Genomic DNA, 17261 nt, shown 5'->3' on the forward strand with positions numbered 1-17261 from the left:
GGGTTTTCACTAAATATTTCAAGTTCTTTGCACAAGTGAAATTATATATGGATGTTTTCTCCTCTTGCAGGAACTTATCCTAAATGGATTTTGATGAGTGGAAATGGCAATGAATAGAGAGAACAGAACCCAAGGGAAATTAGCTCTGCTTCTTTGATGATGGGTAGACATCATAACAATGGGTTTACTGAACCTAGCCAATTAATTTAACAGTGGTTAAAAGGATTTAAAAAAATAATAAGTAAACCGATCTTACAACTTTTAAAAATAAGATATACTTTTTTCCCTATTCATGTAAGTTTCTGAATTGAGCCTTCGTTTAAAATGGAAACAGTAGCACTTTATCATTCTTCATATAATGGCTTTTATTGTTTTCACTTCCATTTAGCCTGCGATTGAGAGATTGAGTGTTTTTGTGGTGGCTTGTATTCTTACAAAAAAGTGAATGATTAAATTTGCATGACACTCATGTCAGCAGAAAAAAAGAAGGCAAACACAAGTCAGGAGAAAATTGATGAGAAATAACCAAAGATTGGACATGGAAAGCTGATTGTGGCTTTGTGGTAGTTCAGTGTGAGTATGATTCTTTACATTTTACAGTCAAGAGAATGTTAACATTGCTTGAAAAATATATATTTTATTAATACTTTTCCTTTCTGGACCTTCATTTCTGAATATTAACTCTTCCACCTCAGCCACAGAATTAAAATCTTCTTTGTAGCAAAGAAAAGCATAGCAATATATTGTTTTAAATAAAAACAAGCAATATACTGATCATTCTGTCAGTGTATGAATTACATGACCCTTGGAGGCCTCCAACTTCCAGCTTACGGGTAAGAATTTCTCATTCCTTCCTGGTTTAACATTCCTTTTCAAAGGTTGCCCAGAAAAACAAATTTTCTAAGTTCCTTGAGACATTCTTTTCCCCTGTTATTTGCTTTCCTTTGTTGGAACAATCTATATTCACCAACAGCATTTATTAAGCATGGAGCACTTTAATACTCCACTGGTTATGGAATCTCACCAATGTGTATGTTCCCCCCAAAGATTAGTTTGTAATCTTTTAGAATCTTTTGCATGAAAAAAAGCAAACAAAACAAAACATGCAATCTAGTTGGGAAAGCAAGACATATCTATAATAATTATTATACAATACTAACCCAACTAAACTCTAGTCTACTTTCCATTCTGCAAAAGCTAACCAGGGCCTTTTAGAAGATCAGGTTTCTGGTTGTGATAATAAATTTATCAAAATATTCTTTGTTTTTCTTTCAGGTGATGTTTCTTTCTGCTAGTTGGATGAACCATATCTATAAATCTTTCTTAATGATTAAAAAAGGCTATGCTTTGTATGATTTTATTAACAAATTCCTAATTATTGAGAAATATGGAAAGATGGAACCAAGGTAGAGCTCATTCTTACAGAGGTTAAAGATGCATGGGAACTTAAAGATCACCTAACTAAATCTCTTCATTTTACAGGTGACAAAAGTCAGGCCCAGAAATGGAAAGTGAATTGTCTACGGTTGCACAGGTAAGTCAGTATCAAAGCTGATTTGAATATGAAATCTTTTGGCTTCTGTACAGGACTTTTCTCATTTTACCACATTGTCTTTTTTCTCTATAGCTCAGACTTGAACTAATTGATCTCTACATTTCATACAACTATAAAATTAGATTTTTTTTTAGTTTTAACATTTACCCTAGGTTCAGTAAGGATTGAAAAGTTTCTTAAAATTCTCAAAGTTATGCAAAAGCCTGCAAATTTTTTTTTCAAGGAAAAGTAGAAATGTTAACATAACAATTGGTATTTATCAACTAGCCCCTGAGACTTTTCCTTCTTCTAGGTAACCAACTTTTTTCTCTCTCTCTCTGCATCTCAGCTCCCTGGCATCTGCTCCTCCTAATTATGACTTCCAATGAGTCCTAAATAAATAGTGACACAATGTCTGGACAGCCACAGTGAGATTGTTATGGCATAAGTCCTGCCCTAGAAATGACTGGGGGATGCCAAAGAGGTAGAAATAATATATCTTTCCATCAAGAACCTTTAACTGTAGTTGAAAATGCAGAACAAATACATATGAAAGACATTAAAGACAATCTACCACAAAAACTGAAATAAAACACTCAACATTCTAGAAAAGATAAGTTTCATTAAAAAGTTTCGAAGGAGAATGAAAGAATCAATGAATCTCAAGAGTTGGAAGGGACGTAAGAGGAAAACCCATTCCTGTCCAAGAATATTCTTTATATCATACCCAACAATTCATCCAGGCCAGTGAGTGGACTGGACTATTCTCCTACTTACTACTTTGGTGTGGGAGGTAGTTCATCTTCCTTTTGGTTAGTTCTATTTTTTTTAAAGCACATGGATTGATAGAGAAGAGGAAAATATGGAGCATTACATATACAGAGCAGTAAGCCACTTGCTGTCAAGACTAAAGGAAAAAGTGAATTTTATTTGAGTGCAAGTCAAATCAAGTCAATAAGCCTTTGTTGAGTGCTTTCTATGTACCTGGAACCATGCTAAGCACTGGGTATACAGAGAAAAAAAAGCTCACAACCTAGTGAAATAGACACCAGGCCAAAAACAATGTACAAACAAGATATATACAAGATAAATTGGAGATAATCTCAGAGGAAAGGCAGTATCTTTAAGGGGGAATTGGGAAAGATTACTTACAGAATATGGGATGTTAGCTGAGACGTGAAATAAGCCAGGAGGGAGAAGCAAGGATGGCATTCTTTATACCTAGTTCCTGAAATTCCTGGTATCAGACAGGCTACCATTTTTATGATTAACCCAAAGGACTTTGCCCCCCTAGGATTGGAGCATTTCTTTCTGGGATTTGTGTTCAGTTTTTATGAATGAAAACTGGGAGCATTTATCTTTGTTTGGACTAAAGGCCAATGTTAAATTGGAATTAAATAAAACCCAACATTCCTGTTTATTTGGATATTTCTTTGTAAACTTGGCTTGCTGAAGTTTAAGTAAATCAATCTTATATAGAAGATAGGATCCTGTTTTTGAAGGTTTTTTTCATGATCAGAAGTTAGTTTTGAAATATTTTCTCATAAAAGTAATTTACATGATTTTAAATCTTTGTAAAATATCTAGATATTGCTTAACTATATTTTAAAATAAACAATAAGACAAATTTCAAGAAGTTTAGGAATATCTTCCTTTCAAGTATGTGCTCATTACTACAAATTCCTCAGTGTCCTGTGTTGGGAGCTTGCCTGTTCAGCATTCCTTGATATCATGTATAATCATTTGATACCCAGTTGCCTTTTGATTCTTGAAATGAGTGACATACTTATTTAACATCTCTATGTCCACCTTCCTTCTCTCCCTTTGAATGAACTGCTGTTCAGTTTCAGTAAAGAGTAACTCCCCATGTTTCAGGTTGGTAAGATGAGGGGGACAGTTGTCTGTTTATGGATAAGGCAGGATTCCCTTGACTTAGAATGTATTCCTTCTCTGAAAAAGAGATGCCACCTCCACTGATGCTCAGAGATGGTAGAGTTTGGAATTTAGAGAGTAAGGTGTTCCTCTAGTCCTCATGAAGAAAAAACTGGGCAAACCTAGATGCTAAAAAGAAACATATTTAAGTGCAGACTATATAATTTGATTCAAAATAATAGGCAGAGCTTTAAAAAAGTAGGTTTTCTAAATATTTGCTCCCTCAGTCATGCTCTTGCATTCCTTATAGAAGAGCTGAATTTTCTGTCTGTCTCAGTCTCTCTATCTCCGCCCTACCTTCCTTTTTTCTTCTGGAGTGTTACAGGATAGAATAGTTGTGAGGATTCTAGATAACTTCTCATGAACATTATTCTGTGAGGCAGACGAGCAACAAAAGGAATAACCAGAGGTCTACTTTTCTGAGTTGGGAAGTGAAATGAATTTGTGTTAAGGAAGGGCCAGCTGGGCCCAGAGGAATACAGGTACCTATTCTGCTTTCTAAAATAACATGCCTCCTTTGTTAGGATTATTGTTAAGAATTCTAATATCACTATTTCAGTCACTGTGGATAGTGCTGCATGTTTGTCCTAGGCTAGCAATTTCTCTGGAGAGTCCATAAGTCTGATAATCCTTTTAATATGTCCTCTTGTGGCTGATACTCTTCCAGACCTACTAGCTAAGGATAGCATTGTAATCTGCAGCTGTGCCAAAGCTTCACTCTCCTCCCGGCTTCCCCATCTCCATTGGAGAGGCAACACAGCATAGTAGGTAGAGGAGCTGGATTTAGGAAAGCCTCAGTACAGATCCTCTCTCTGAAGCTTACTAGTTACCTATATGACCTTAGACTTTCTTAGAATTTCTGTGTGGTCACATCCGTAAAATGGAAATCACGTAAGGCTCAAATGACATATAAGTATATAAGACATTCCACAAACTTCAAAGTGTTATGTATCTATTAGAATTATTATAGCGAAACCATTCTCCTACTCATCCAAGCTATTTCTCAGTCATTGTTGACTTTTCCTTAAACCCTGTAACTACTCAGTTCCCAAGACCTGTGGATTATACTTTCAGAGTGTCTCTCCTGCCCTTTTTTTTTCATACATTTCTTTCTTCATAACAGCATCCTACATCATTTCCCTGTTTCCAGTCTCTCTCTTTTCCAATCCATCCTTCACATGCCTGCCAAATCAATCTTCCTACAGCACTGATCTGTTATAGTATTTGCTTGCTCAGAAACCTTTACATGGCTATTAGCTTTATTTTCAAGGACATCTACAATCAGATTCAAACCTGCCTTTTAAACTTTATTTTAATTAATCCATTGACAAACACTTATTAAACACCAACCATATCCTAGGTACTGTGTTAGGTTATAGGAATACAAAGCTAAAGCATTTTTTTGCTTAAGGTAGTTATTCACTTAAACTGATTTGAAAAGCAAAGTGACTTGTGAAAACAAATCCATGAATGTAGCCTGTAGATATATGGAAATATAAATAATTTTCCTCCTGCATACCTTGGCCATTCCATACTTAGAAGGCACTCCCTTCTCCCTTTGACTCATGGAATCCCTATTGTAATTCAAAACTAAGCTCATATGCCACCTCCCACAAGAAGCTTTTCCTGATCCCCCTAGTAGTTAATGCTTTTATCTGGTTCTATCTTTTTCTCCTTTCTCCCCAGTGTAATATAGTATAAATTACCACTGACTTGTAAGTATGCTTGTAAGGGTAGAAAAAATGATTTTCAGGTATTATCCCATTTGAGTCTGACAAAAAAAATAATCACCATTACCACCACCTTTGTTAGTTGTTATTGTTAAATTTTAATATTTTTATTAATTATCCCCATTTTACATAAAAGGAAATTGAGACCCAAGAGAGGTTAAATTACTTGTCCATGGTCATACAACTAGTCAGAGTGAAAGGAAGGATATGGACCCAATTTTTCTTAACTCTTAACTCCAGTATTTTGGAACTAGCCCTGATGCCCTTTGGCATAGAGGACAAAGTAACAGTTACCTATGGTGTCTTAGCCTTAGATACAATAACTAAAGAATATAGAACATAAAGACTAACAAAACAATCTGATACCAGTAGTGTTGAACAGCATATCTTACTATTTCCTCAGTGGAATTTTTATTTTGTTAAGCTGGCATTTGTGAAATTGATCCTTATATATGTCTGGTATATGTGCTGTTTGTATGTATTTGCATACATGCATTTGTGACAAATGTGTGTGTGAATCCATATATTTTAACAAGTTGGGGGCTGAAACTATAGCTGTGGTATACATTAGCAGATGGAAGGAGGTAGTTTGCTACCTAGTTTAAGAACTTTATTCTCTGTCATCACTACTTCTATTCCCTTTTTAACCTTTTCATTTTTATTTAAGGATTTTAAAATATATCTCCCCTTAAAAGAAGGGCATTAAATGAATGAATGGATGGATGGATGGATGAATTTATGACAGGAAAAGATTTTGGTAAAGTATAATTAAGGAATTGGATTTGTTTAGTGTTTATATTTAGTAAACCCTCGTGAACTTTTAATTTAGGTAGGTTATGGCTGATGCAAAATAGTGTAGAGACACTGTAAATCTTCAAAGATGGCCTGGATTCATGCAAGTTTCTCCTTCATATGCTTGTTCTCTCTCATTTTAAGCATTAATCTTCTTTCAGATATTCCATGATTTCTAAATAGTACAAAATGGGGAATTTTCTGATTTTAAATCAAAGATGATATGTCATTTTAATTTCCTGAGAAATATACAAGTAGCATCACAATTCTCTAACGCCATTATACCCAATTTGAAAGCATTACGTTGAAGGGAATTATGCCTAAAGATTATATATAATGAAGAGAAAGTCATATTCTTATGCATATAAGCACACTTTATAGGAACCAAAAATTTATAAAAAGAAACAACATGGCATACTTTCTAATTGGATTTTTCAGGGTTACCAGAGCCCTTGGGTGGCATCAGAAATGTTCTAGAAGGTTAATGGATAACATAAATCAGCAAAGCATGGCATACACACATACCTGAAGAAGCAAGAAAAGGTTAAGAAAAGGTGGCTCTTTATAGTACAGCATACATTAGGTAAGCAAACAGAAATTACCTAATTTGTAGTGCATTTTCACCTTCTAGAATCCAGGTCTTTATCCCTGTGTAGAAATGTTCTCATTTGAGGAGAGGCATGCTAGCTTGAGAAGGGTTAGATTGACACCCAGAAAACTTGAAAATTCACCTAGACCAAAAGAGGAACTAGATAAAGAGTTCAGAAAACAGCTCCTAGGCTTAATACTGAGGCAGGATATAGTAGTCATGGGGGACCTCAATTATCTGGACATCTGCTGAAGCTCTGTCTCTGCCAAAAGCAGAACAGCTAATCACTTCTTGGCTTGCCTTTGTGGTAGTTTTATCCTTTGAAGGATGGAGGAAGCAAAGAGAACTGCTCTCCAAGACCTGATTCTCACCGAGAAGGAGGTACTGATTGCTGAAACAGAAATGATAAGAACCTTTGGGAGAATTGGCTGCTGCATCTCAGAATTTGGGAGAACATATTTCAAAGGATCAGCAAAGTGATATCTGAGGATCCCGTAGACAAAAAAATCAATAGGAAAAATTAGGGCAAGTGGTATTTGGCCCAGTATGTCTTCCAGCTCTGTGCTTCCCTATCTCTATATATGAGCAGTCTTTAGTAAAGTTAGGACTTTACCTTCTTTTATTTTAAAAATAAGAATTTTAGGGTATATAGACATCAGATTCTCAAATCACTTTAGATCCCAAAGCTCTAGCTTAAACCAATTGGAATTCCAGCCATGTTATAGTCATTCAGAAACTAATCTGTATTTTGGGGATCTCATGAAACTTCTAGTTGCAACTGAGAATAATCCAGAAATGTTCATTATTATATTCTCTGATTGATGGGCTCTTGCTTATATGGAAATGAAACCTTAAAGGTAGGCCAGATTAAAGAGCTCAAATCAGAAATAGACACCCTATGCTGAAATGTTTCAAATGGTAACAGAGTAATCAGTTGTTAAATTCTATGCATACATACATTCACACACACATACACATACATACACATAGACATATAGACACATTTGAGTCAGTCAGATAGAACATCAGAAGTTGGTTAACTAGAATTTTTCCTAGATGACCTTTAAGGTCCCTCTAGCCATGGCCAGAGCATGGCATCATATTTATTATCATTTACAAAAGGTAAGTTTCCCTCTGTGATGTGCCTTAACTTTTACTCTCAGTATTAACTCTGAAAACTTACTGGGAAGTTACAGGAAAAGAGGGAAAATGGGTTGCTGTCAATGGTTTCATAGCTATCTGATTCCTCCTTGAACTGAACCCTATAATCATAGCTCTGCCTAGAAAGGTACATTTTTACATGTTGCTAAATTTCTCAACCGTTCTGGGGTCAGGCTTTTCGATAAAAATCAGTTGTTTTTCCAGTGCCACTTAAGATAATGAAAATACATGGAAGATCTCCCTCATCAATGTGGGGTAACTTCCAATTCCCTCTGCCACTGTAAATTATATCTCTGTAAATTGTCTATGAATTAGTTGATATATCCCTGGGAGGTACTTGAAGCATATAAAGGTTAAGTGAATAACCTAGGCTGACCTACCTCATAAACATTGGTGGCAGGATTTGAACCTAAGTCTTCTTGATGCTAAGCCTAGCATTTTATACGATAGCCTATATAATGTATTTGTTTTTATCACAACATATATGCAACTAGACTGAAGACACATATGGATTAGCTCCTGATTTAAACTTCTTCATTCCACTCCACACCCCGGTTTCTAGCACAAAGCTTTGCAAATTATAAGCATTTGAAAAATGTCAATTGAATGAATAAATCGCTCTCTTGTTTTGCTGAGTTACCTCAGTTACAGAAAAAGGGCACACTTGAAAAACTATCAGTTGCCATTTTGTTTCTAGTTGGCACATATCAATCATAATGTGTGCTTTGTTATAATTTTAAAATGTAACAAGCTTCATCAGAATTAACCAGCACCTTCGAAAGTTATCTTGGAATAAAACCCCAAATGTAAATGGTTGAGTTAAAATAGAAATCCCCCTTATTTAATAGCTTTTGACTTGTGTAATGGAAAGAGGCATAGTAGATTTCAAGTAGGCCAGAACTTATTTCTGATGCTTATTTGTCCACAAGAAAAATAAGGAAAAGGTATAAACAAGGGCATGCATGATAAAGTGGGGATTATTCATATATTAGGAACAAGGGGATTAAAAAGATGGCTAACGTTAATGTTGTGCAGGAATATGCAAACCAGAAGAAGACTCTCCATGTCTTAAGTAATCCTCTCTGCAGAACTTTTTAGAAGATATGGACAAGAGTCTTTCAGAATAAGAAACCATGAAAGAGCTATGATCGTCATTGATATTGAGAATCCCCACATTGATGAGACCATGAGTTCATTGACATAACATGTAAAACATTCACAAAACAACTCATTTTCACAGCACTTAACTAGCCTAAGGAATTAGGACCATTTCAGTTTTTGAATTCTTCTTAACAAACTTCCACAAATGTAATGTGAGGTTCAGGAATTCCCTGTGGGCATCCTTCCTTACACAGGAGCAGCGACTTTGAATGGGCGCTAGAGGTGAAAAAGAAGGTTGTTGGAGCTAAAAGTTACTTGGTGTGCAATTTCTGCATAAGCCACCTAGTGGTGCTCTAAACACCAAGGCGTCTAAATCAAGTATTGGCTATGACAGTGGGCACAGATCAGCTTGGATTACACATAGCACCCAATCATGTCATTTAATTTAGTCTAGGGTTGAAAATACAAAGAGTATTAAAACATTTAATTAATTTAACAAAATGGCTTAGACACTATTCCTGTCTATTTTTCTCTCCCATCCAGCAGCAACAGCCAGAGGCCATTTAAAGAAGAGAGCTAACAGGCAGGCATCCTTCAGGTACCAAAGTCACAGAGGGGGGAAACAGAAATCTCATCATGTTAGTTTATCATCCTGTTCCTGGTAGAGTCAGTTTTTGCTTCATGGAAAATCACGTGGTAACATGTTGAGTCTGATGGTCGCTAGGAGACCTCAGTAACTGCTCAGACATCACTCCTGTACTTTCACTGAAACTTTCACTCCATGATCATTCATAGGACACTGCACCCTCCCTGCTCATGTTGCAGCCCAGGTGTGCTTTTCAAGTGTTTTCACATTCTGTTTTAGGGTTCTCAGTAAGGTAGTTGTTTGCCTTTGTTTTTATAACTTCACCTTTTTGAGGTCTCGACCAATGTTAATCCCCAAGGGCTATACACAGTGATGTTATGGAATAAGTCTGAACTGGCTTGGAGAGGCAATTGTTAAATTTTCATTGTGATTATTTACACCTCAGAAATAAGCAAATGCTAAAAATGATTTATTATTTTGTTGATTATTTAGATTAAAGTGATGGCAAAATTGTTAATAGTGTGTATTAAACATAAAAGTTTGTCCTGGGCTCATCTAACCTTTCTCCTCACAGAGATCCTGGTTGTTAAAAAGTTTACTATTATACTCCAGGCTGCTAAGTAAGTCCCATGTGCCAGGCCCCTTTGGTGCCTTCAGGATAATGCAAGGAAATGCAAAAGAAAGAAAACTCAGGACAAACGAAAGTCTGTGAATGAAGACTAGTTTGGGGCCTTGAAATGAAAGGAGATTCAGCCCTATAGTGGAACTATAAAGGCACTATATAGGCACAATTCAACAAACATTTATTGAATCATGGAATCTAGAAATGTTACAAAAGCATCCACATAGCTTTAAAATTCCAGTCCCAGTCAGGGTTCTATGAAAATCCATTATACAGAAAAATTATAATAATGGGAGGTCATACAATGTGTGTGATCATATCTATGCATATGTATTAACATATCTACCCAAGTAACTCTCCTCATGCCTTCCCCCCCAGACACTTTGGATATATTTAACTTCTAAAAATAAGTGAGGGGAATTATTCAATCTTATTCAACAAAGATTTAAGCAATTGGGTACCAAATACTGTCCATGGGAGATACAAAGAAAAAAAAAAGGAAGTTTCTGCCCTTGAAGCGTTTACATTCTCCTGGAATATGCAGAAAATTATGAATAAATGAATGGTCATATAGTCCAACATTTTATTCAAGTGGTAAAGAAACCAAGACCCAAAGAAGTGACATGGCTTGCCCAAAGTCACACATCAAAGTTAGTGACAGAATCAGAAGTAGAACCCAAGTCTCCTGACTCGCAGGCCATTATATTTTCTACAACATCATGACTCAGAATAACATGTATATAAAGATAGTTCAGATTTATATTCAAAGTCTCCCAACAGTCTTAGTGTACTTTTAAGCTATTAAAGCTTGGGGATTTTATATGGTCATGTGCTTTGGTTGATGATAGGAAACTCCCTCTACTAATGCAAGCTGGAACCTTCTCAGCAACTTATAGATTCAGAAAGTTGCCTTGGGCACTGAGAGGTTAAGTGAAGATTTTTATTTTGTTTTTTTTTTTCCCTAGGTTCACACAGCCAGTATGTTTCAGAGGCAGGACATGAACCAAAGTTTTCCTGACTCTTAAAACACTGTGCAGTGTTCCTTCTCATTTATATAATCTAAAAAATAATAATACAAACTCCCGTTGTTCTTTATAGCTTCCCATGTACTCTCTTCACAACAATCCCTTCACAACAAGAGAAGTAGTGCTAGTAACTTTATCCCTTCTCTACATATAAGGAAACTAAACCTCAGAGAGTTTAAGTGACTTGCACATGGTAGCAATGACACCTACATAGTAGGTATCAAAGCTGCTAGTCTGACCTGGGTCTCTTCCCTCCCTATTCAGAGCAATCCTAAGAATTATGGAATTATTTCTTGGTGCGATGCCTAGTCAGCTATTCTAGGGTTGAACATAATTCCTTCTCAGAGTTCATGCCCCTATAAACACCTCAACAAGCTCTTATCTTCTCTAAGTCAGGAAAAATAAAAAAACACCCACTAGATATGATAATGTTTTATCCCCCAAACAAAATTAGAAGCATACTATAGAGAGATGGGCATCTGTGGCACTAAGGGGGTTAGTAATACAGGGGGTATGGAAGGAGTCATGGAGGGCAGAGTTGGAGATAATTGAAATCTTTAGAGAATTTGTAGATTCTAAACTGGCAGGAGGAAGGGATGAAGCTATTAAAAGATGTAACAGCCTAGGAGAGCTAACTAGGTTTGTAAACTTAAACCTCCTCCCTCCTCTTTGAGTTCCACTTTTCTGCTCAGTATGGCTTCTGCCCTTTGAATAGAATTTGGTGTCACTCTGCTGGGCTCTGGAGACAGCTCATAAAGAACATTCATCCATAGTTCCTAGCTGACTTCAGATTGTGTGTGTGTGTTGGGGGTGAGGGGGGTGGTGTGTGGAATAATTGGCCTAGCAAGGTAAAAACCATCTCATGTCCCACCATTGTAGGAGATGCCAGAGGTTGTCGCCCCCTCCTCCACAGAACACAAATGGGTAAACATTGTCTGACTACACAGTGCTCAAATTCTTCCCAAGGCTATAACTAGTAAGTGGACTCACCATATGTACTTTGTGGGCTTCTAAACTGTTCCTGTTGACAATAATTGACTTCCAGGGAGTGATAGTGTAAGAATGAGCGGTCATTTCGTCATTATTTTCTGTAGAGGAATGTTCTGGGAGGCAAGCTGAACTTGAACAAATTTTGTGTGTGCCTCAGAATTTTTGAGCTTTTTCTCAAAGGTTTAAGTTGTGGTTGCTGTTGCACCAGTGAAAGAGAAAACAGAAACCTCAGCTATTTTGGTTTTCTTTTGCTTTGAGCTGGGCAATCCTGGAGTGCCACAGCAGATTTCCCATTAACCACTAAATTGAAAGTCTTCCTAGTAGGCAGTTCAGCAGAAGGGCTTGGTTTCAACAGGAGGACCATGAAAGTGGCTCTGGCTTTAGGCAGGCAGAGGGGAGGGAAGCTTTTAAAGCCTTGTTGTGGTTTGATGGAGAGTGATTCCCATCTGAAAGAGGATGGCTTTTTTTGAGTTTTGGCAGAGGTAACAAGCAGCATTTAAGAATGTGTCTGGGGAAACACAACTTCAATTTATGGTTTGGTGAGGTCCCTAAAAGATGACCAGCTGCCCAGAATTCTTAGAGGTCTTTAGCCCAAACATTGTTACTTTAGGATCTCAGAAAACAAATAGATAAACAAACAAAAAAGTTCTTTATGGGAAAACACACTGGGGAGGGAGCATAGTTATTATACATACTGAATCATTGCCCTTTCTCCTAAATAATAATGAAATCCTTCAAATAATATATATTATGAAGGTATTAGGGCTATTAAAAGGGATGAGTGACTGGGGCTTTACCCCACTGCAGAAAATATAGAGAATGATGACAGCACTGTCCAGGGATGTACTTCCTTCCCTGACTGGCTCACACTGTTACTTGGGAACAAGTAACAATGGTGGCCTTGTCCTGAGGCATTTTCTTCTTTAGCAGGTTAAAAACCTTGTGATGCCCCAGGGTATCCTCTCTCTAACTGGAAGCCACATCCCAGATATGCCTAACCCCCTTCTCAACCCCTGTCATTTGTACGATGCACAAAAAGTCTTAGATATAGCTCTGCTCTCAGATGACCTTTCCACTGGGAACTTGGGATGGTGTATAGGGCAGCTGCAAGTGCAATGCAAAGATCGTGGACTCTAGTCTTAAAGTGACCTCAGAGGTTATCTAGCCCACCCTCTGCCTGAATAGGATTCTTTTCTACGATATCCCCAACTAGTAATGGTCAAGAGGATATAAATGTGAAAATACAAGCCTCTCTCTCTCTCTCCCTCTCCTTCCCTCTCTCTCTCTCCCTCTCTTTCTTTCTCTCTCTTCCTCCTCCCTCCTCTCCCTCTGCCTCTCCTCTTCCCCCTCTCCTTCCCCTCCCCTTCCTCCTCCCCTGTCTCAGAATCCAGAATTCCACAGTGTGCATCACCTCATATCACTATAACACAGTTGAAAAAGGGTGAAAAAGCTTTTCCTCAAAGACCCCTGCTATAGGAGAGCCTACCTATTCCTTAAGAGGCCCATTGTATTTATGGACAATGCTAATTTTTAGAAAGTTTTTCTTTGCCTTAAGCCTAAATATCTTTAAGTCTCAGGCAGTTAGTATAGTGACTTAAGCAAATCATATGCTCAAAAGTATTTATTGAATAAATCAGTATATGAATAGTCACCTAGCCTCCACTTGCACACCTCCAATTATAGGAAAACCACAGCCTCCTGAGGCAGCTCATTACACTTTTGGATGACTCTAATTATTAGAATGATTGTCCTCATATCACCTCTGAAAGCTGCTTCTTTTCCATCTTTAGCCATTACTCCTGGCTCTGCCTTCTAGGGTCAGTCAGAACAAGATGAATCCCTCTTTCGCATGACAGCACTTCATAGACATCTGTCAAGTTGCTTTGAAGACTTCTCTTCTCCAGGCTAAATATCTAAGTTCTTTCAAATGATTCTTGTATGACAAGGTTTCCAGTAATCTCACCATGCTGGTCACACTCGGATCCCCTCCAATTCATCAATGTCCTTCCAAAAACGTTAGTGCTTGTACTGGATACAAAGTGATAACAACTTCCAGAACACTCGCTGCCCCCCAGGTGGCTCTCATAGCTTACCTACTACATCTCCCCCCCAATAAATATAAAGAGGATACGTTGAACGGTGAAAAGAACACTGGACCTGAAATCAACATAGACGAATTCAAATCCTGGCTCTATCATTCACTATGTGGTTCTGGCCAGATCATTTTTAGCTCTCTGAGCCTCAATTTATTCATCCATAAATGAAGACAATACTTTACCTACGTCAAAGGGTTGTTGTGAATAAATTGCTTTGTAAATTTGAAAATGGCATAAAAATTAGGATTACTCTTAAAGTCGAGTTTACCTCCTTCAAACTAATTATTTTTTGTTCAACAGACATTCCTAGAGGCATGCATATGGTATTCGAAAAATTTATAAACATAAATGGTAATCCTGGTGGAGATATCTGAAAGGCCAGCTCCCCAATATATGTATATACATTTTTTCCTAGAATGTATTCTTTATGGAAGTCAGTTTAGAGCCATCACCTACTGATGCCATGTGACATGGAGTCTGGTGGAAACTATTCAGTGAGAAGGAGAAGGAAAAAGATTAACAATAAATAGCTGGGCTTGCAGATGTCAGGGATAGTAGACTTGTTTGCAATTAAAAAGGAAGAGTAGTGGAGGCACTGACACAGGTTGAGCCACTAGCTATGTGAAAATGAGACTAAAAATGAGGAAAGGGAAGAAAATATATGTAGATGCATTTTGGGGACACTGCTAGCGTGGGTTATGGCTGAAATAATGCCCCATCTTTGTGATAGATCTAATTTCTTGTTCTTGGTTTTCCTTCATTCCTTCCTTTCTTCCTTTCTTCCTTCCTGCCTTCCTCCCTCCCTCCCTTCTTTCTTTCCTCCTTCTCCTGCTCCTCATCTTCCTCTCTTCCTTCTCTTCCTCTCCTCCTTCTCTCTCTCTCCCTTCTTTCCTCCGAGAAACATCAATGTAGAAGATCACTAATATGCAGATAGTTTCTAGCTGCATGTAAGAGACTTCTTTTAACAGAAGTACTCTCAAAACTCTTGTTTTCTCTAATTCTCACTGAAATTCTACATTAAATTTATATATCCCTAAGAGGTTTCACTACACTAAGAAGCCTTTATTGTATTATATTGGTTCAATTTCAAATTTATCATTGACCTCCTCTTTACTATAATTAAAGACTTCAATATTTCAATGGACCCATGGTCTCAGTAATGGGGGTACCCCTTCCAGCAATGTATATAAAAACCCATCCATGTCTGCATACTCCATGCAGTTCTTGTCCATATACTCCCATAAATTCTGGTGACTATTTGATGCCCCAAAAGTCTTCCTTTATCTCTTTATGCTTTCTTTTTTTTTGCACTTAATAGGTTTTTTTTCCAATTACATGTATAGATAATTTTCAACATTCACTTTTGTAAGATTTTGAGTTACAAATTTTTCCCCCTCCCTTTCCTCCACAAGACAGCAAGCAATTTAATACAGGTTATACATGTACAGTCATGTTAAACGTATTTTCGTATTAGTCATGCTGTCAAAGAAGAATCAGAACAAAAGGGAAAAACTACAAGAAAGAAAAATAAAAAACAAAGTTAAAATAGTATTCTTTGATCTGCATTCAGACTCTGTAGTTCTTTCATTGGATGTGTATAGCATTTTCCATAAGGAGTCCTTTGGAATTTTCTTAGATCATTGTATTGCTTAGAAGAGCTCAGTCTGTCATAGTTGATCATCACACAATGTTGCTGTTACTGTGTACAGTGTTCTCTTGGTTCTGCTCACTTCACTCTGAGTCAATTCATGTAAGTCTTTCCAGGTTTTTCTGAAATCTGCCTTCTTATAACACAATAGTATTCCATTACATTCATATATCAAAACTTGTTCAGCAATTCCCCAATCGATAGGCATTCCTTCAAATTCTAATTCTTTGCTACCACAAAAAAAGAGCTGCAATATTTTTCTATATGCAGGGCTTTTTCCCTTTTTTTATGATCCCTTTAGGATACAGACCTAGTAGTGGTATTGTTGGATCAAAAGGTATGCACACTTTGGTCGTCCTTTGGGCATAGTTCCAAATGGCTCTCCAGAATGGTTGGATCAGTTCTCAACTTCACCAACAATGCATTAGTGTTCCAATTTTCCCACATCTTCTCCAAGATTTATCATTTTTCTTTTCTGTCATATTAGCCAATCTGATAGGTGTGAGGTGGCACCTCAGAGTTGTTTTAATTTGCATTTCTCTAATCAAAAGTGATTTAGACTTCATATGACTATAGATAGCTTTAATTTCTTCAACTGAAAACTGTTCATATCCTTTCACCATTTATCAATTAGGGAATGACTTGTATTCTTACAAATTTGACTCAGTTCTCCATATATTTGAGAAATGAGGCCTTTATCAGAGACACTTGCTATAAAGATTTGTTTCTTAGCTTTCTGCTTTCCTTATAATCTTGGTTGCATTACTTTTGCTTGAACAAAAACCTTTTAATTTAATGTAATCAAAATTATCAGTTTTGCATTTCTTAGTGTTCTCTATTTCTTGTTTGGTCATAAATTTTTCCCTTCCATAGATCTGACAGGTAAACTATTCTTTGCCCTCCTAATTTGTTTATGGTTATCACCCTTTATGTCCAAATAATATACCCACTTTGACCTTATTGTTGTATAGTGTGTGAGATGTTGGCCTGTGCCTAGTTTCTGCTATACTATTTTCCAGTCTTCCCAGCAGTTTTTTTTTTTTTTGTCAAATAGTGAGTTCGTATCCCAGAAACTGAAGTCTTGGGTCTATCAAACAGTAGATGGCTATATTCAGTTATTACTGTGTCTTGTGTTCCTAACCTATTCTACTTATCCACTACTCTCTTTCTTAGCCAGTGTCTTAGTTTTGATGTACCAGATCTAAAATTATATTATAAAGTGGCAATCATCAAAACTAAGACACTTTCCTTCAGCATACTAAAGTGGGGTAGGCATCTTCTATCTTCCCTCTCCAACCAAGCTAGAGGCCAGAAGTGCCTGAAGCAACTGTGAGGCATGAAGAAATTGGAAGACTGACTAAGGAAGAGCTTAAGACCTCTTCTCTCTCTCTCCAACTTCATCCCACCCTTTACACAGGCTGGCAACACTGATATCCACCTATAAGGAGAGAATCC

At 37.0% G+C, this 17261-nt stretch overlaps 1 pseudogene; it reads left to right on the plus strand.

Annotated features, from left to right (window-relative positions):
* The window catches only part of LOC118854738, a 36129-nt pseudogene that overhangs the window by 7002 nt on the left and 11866 nt on the right, over positions 1–17261 (plus strand).

Source organism: Trichosurus vulpecula, chromosome 6 (genome assembly GCF_011100635.1).
Source record: "Trichosurus vulpecula isolate mTriVul1 chromosome 6, mTriVul1.pri, whole genome shotgun sequence".
Classification (NCBI taxonomy): Eukaryota; Metazoa; Chordata; class Mammalia; order Diprotodontia; family Phalangeridae; genus Trichosurus; species Trichosurus vulpecula.